This window comes from Poecilia latipinna, unplaced genomic scaffold (genome assembly GCF_001443285.1).
Source record: "Poecilia latipinna isolate Pla-1442-1.1 unplaced genomic scaffold, P_latipinna-1.0 Scaffold34, whole genome shotgun sequence".
Classification (NCBI taxonomy): domain Eukaryota; kingdom Metazoa; phylum Chordata; class Actinopteri; order Cyprinodontiformes; family Poeciliidae; genus Poecilia; species Poecilia latipinna.
In genome coordinates, this window is record NW_015112650.1 from 316,761 (window position 1) to 320,513 (window position 3,753).

General features: G+C 41.4%; 1 long non-coding RNA gene across 1 annotated transcript; it reads right to left on the bottom strand.

Moving 5' to 3' along the window:
* Positions 1-420: 420 nt before the first annotated feature.
* Positions 421-3,385, bottom strand: LOC106953504 (uncharacterized). Its single transcript, XR_001426207.1, has 3 exons — positions 1,789-3,385; positions 936-1,095; positions 421-844 (listed from the first exon to the last, which is right to left on the bottom strand). It is a non-coding gene; the product is annotated as an uncharacterized LOC106953504 (long non-coding RNA).
* Between the last annotated feature and the right edge of the window lie 368 nt (positions 3,386-3,753).

Below are 3,753 nucleotides of genomic sequence, written 5' to 3' on the forward strand. Positions count from 1 at the left end.
TGTTTTAATATACAGTATTAAAATACTTTGGTTGCAATAAAGTTACAACGAAGCCTCATTATAGCTGAGTTTCCTTTAAAAATGTGTGCAAAACATTGTCAATATTCAGCTAATGCTAAATATACATAATTCGTCTATTGCGTTGTTTCCGTTAAATAAGAAACAATTAAAATCAGATGTAAGTTTGTTCACACTACAAGTCGTTAAAAAACATGCTGTGCCGTCATCCTCCTACAACTTCCTGTCGTCTTTTCTGTATGTAGTAGCATCCAGTTGTTGATTGTGTGACTTGTGTGACGTGAAGTGTTTCCATTGCATTTTGCAAAATACACAAATTTTTTATTGAAAAGTGAAAGTTTTTTTGAAATCGCAGTGTTTTCTGTAACATGACAAATTTATTTTTGTAATTCCACTTTGTGCAGTTACACGATCAATGGAAACGCAGCTAATTTACTTTCTTTAACGGTAAATACAGTGTTATTTCTTTTTCTTTCTTGTCAATTCATAGCTGAAAGAGGATGACGTTCTCTTCTAGCTGCTCTTTAGAGGAGAAATCCCATGAGAGCAGCCTTATTTTGATGACTGGATGCATGTGGTAATGCAATTACACTGGATTACTTATTGTCTTGTACTTGATTTGATATGATCGTCTGAACAACAACCTTACAGATGAACCGCAGAGGTCACAACGTTGTCATCGGTTCTACGAGGAAAGATGTCCGTGAGGTTGAGACTATTTCAGGAGGCCGTCGCACCGTGGTTAGATGTGGTCAGACTTCTTTCCTTTCTATGGCCGTGATAATCATCCACGTAAGCGGCGCAAACGTCACAGTGTGTTTCAGGACTGCTTGGAACAACAGAGAGAAACTCCACAATGAATTTTCATGAGAGGAGCCTTAGACTATATTCCCCGATGTGATTGATCCTCTGTATACCTTGGCCGCTGTCCGAGTTCAGTAGCGGTTGTTAAGTCGTTGCATTCGAAATCCGTAAGTTATGGAAGGGCACACTTGTACTCGTTGTGTTTTCCTCTAGGTCACGGTTGAAGTGCTTTTCTAATTGGCGGGCTGTCCATCTCACTAAACTTCAGCAGACCTAATTGATATAAGAAGCCAATAATATCAGTTTTATATTACAAGGAGGACAATGAAATACACAGTAGTGGAGCCACTCATTCATGAAGCTATTTCGGCTGAACGGTCCCAGCTGACTAGTCTGCGGCGCTCACATCACCTTCTTACTTTGAGTGCAATCCAACACTTAACAAGGCTGAAGTCAGGAATCAGCTCCATGGAGAATTTACGTAAAAATGACTTGCATTTGTTTCAGGAAGCTTAGATGTTATTGCAAAACATAACTGCTGCTGTAGTAAAGGGATGTTTTGACTTGTGATTGCCTTTGTAACACAGGCTGGGTATTATTCAGAGGCTATTGTTGAAGCTCCTCTAGCACTGTGGTTTTGTGCTGTATGTGTCTGCCATCTATTGGACTTTTTAAAACATCACTGGACATTTATATGTGTCACAATATATCAATAAAGAATGTTTATGCCTTTTGGTTCATTTGCGATTGGTAAACAGTTTGTAATTCAACTCTTATTCTCAGGTTAAAATAATCCCTTTTGTCCTAATGAGCATGAAATGCTCTTAATCACGAAGAGAGAAGACCAAAACCAGAGTGAGCTGCCGGTGCCTATTGGACAGAAATTGCATATGGCAATGAGGAGCAGCGGTTTGTGAAATGGAGGAAAAAAAAATAAATATTCCCAAATGTATTATAAGAACTCACTTATATCCTATAACATGTGTTGCGGTGGGAGCCAGCGATGAACGCCAGGAAAAAAGAAGGAGTGAGTGAGTGCAGGAGTCGGCCGAGCACGTGCCTCCCGGAGGTCCTCGGGGCTCCGTCTGGGCTCAGCCGCTCCAAAAGCCCCGGGGCTAGCCTGCTGTCAGCCCCCCAGGACCCCGTCCGCCGTGACCCAGACACCGCTGCGACCGCTCGTACCGAGAGGCCTGACCGCTGTCACGCCGCAGCCGAGAGAGCAAACAAACAAGCTGTGACTCACGGGCCTGCTTCCCTCGCCGTCACGTCGACTCAGGAAGCCCGCTTGGTTTAGTCATAGCCGAGGCCCGCAGCGCGCGCGCGGCTCAGTCTTGGCTTATTGGACGGAGAATCTGGCAGAAGACATTTGCTCATTTGTCCCCACACATGTACATGGTTTGCTAACGCTGCTCGGGGACCGCTGCCCCAGTCTTTCTGACTCTGGAGCCAGGAGGACCTTTTCTTTTCTTTTTTTTTTTTACTGGGTAATGTCCTCCCACACAGTGTGACTGTGTGACTTTTTTTTATTGTTCATATTTAGCTCTTTATGTTCCTCCTCTGGGTTCCTGTGGATTTGCTTTAACCGTACATTCAAGCAAAAAAAAAAAAAGATCCAGCCTTATTTTAAACCTCAAACTGAAAGAATTTCTTTAAATGTAAATGACATAGTGGTTAAAATTGAGCTACTGCTTTAGTGTTTTATTATTTTTATTTAGGTTTGTGTACAGAAAATGTCACAAGTCTGTCATGATTATACAACTATGCACTTAATTTACTCCTTTGTGTTATTAAGCTCACCACAATTATCGTTTTCTTTCTTCTTGCTCTTATGATGCATAGCTAAATTGATTATTTTTTGCTCTCTTTAAAAGAATGCAACCATCTAAGGCATCCAGTATTTATTGATGTTAAGGTTCTTGGGTGCAGGAGTTAAAACAAATATGCAAATACCAAAGAACACGACTTTTTTTGTGTGTCTTTTCATGCCAACCACTGGTTTGAACTGCTGCCCTGTGTTTTCACTGAAAAGAGTTTATCCCCCTTACTGGGAGGGTTTATAATCCATCACAGTGCGTGTATTGAGATTATGATGTATTAGTTCTCCCCTTATTTGTCTTTGAAGCATCTGGAGGTTTGACCATGCCCGTCCACAGCGATGATTGCAGTAGTCAGGCCATTACTAACATGTTCCCAGCTCATTTACTGTCTCATCTCCCCCCATGACTTATGGAAAGAAACGATCTGGTTCACCAGCCATGCCTGAGGTCTTTCATTTTTACTGCCGCTCCTTTAAATACTTATCTAAACCTGGACTTCTTTTTTTTTTGTTTTTTGTTTGAAAGTCTAACAGAAATGTCCCCGCTCACCAAATCGCCTGAGGGCATTCAGAGGACCAACATAATATCTTATCCGTCTTTTGACAGATATCGTTAGGCGCAAACACAAACGCAGCATTTTCTAGATGTCGCCATGGAAACGGAAATTCCACTGAGCACCACGAACAAAAGCCAAACGGTCAAGTTAGCTTGATTCATATATCTCTGTTTGTTCGCTAATATTGACATGTCTGAACTTTCAAAATTAGATTGGCTGTCATGAGTGTGGTCAGGGCTATTGGAAAAAGGAATTATGGTTTCGTGATTGTGGTCCGCCACATGCAGTTTTTAGGTCTGTTGCCATTGCAGCAAGAAGGTCTTCAAATCCGAGGCCACGACCTTTCTGGAGTTTGCATGGTCTCCATGTACATGCACGTGTTTTTTCTGGGTATTCCTCCTATTGTTGTAAACGACAGGATTCTGATGCCATATTAAATTTTGTAAAAACAAATACCATAATTTAACAGTAAAACACAAAAGATCTAAACAATGGATGCCTTGATCATATTGCTGCTAATGACAGAAAAACAGTGGTTATTCCTACTCTTGCTCTACT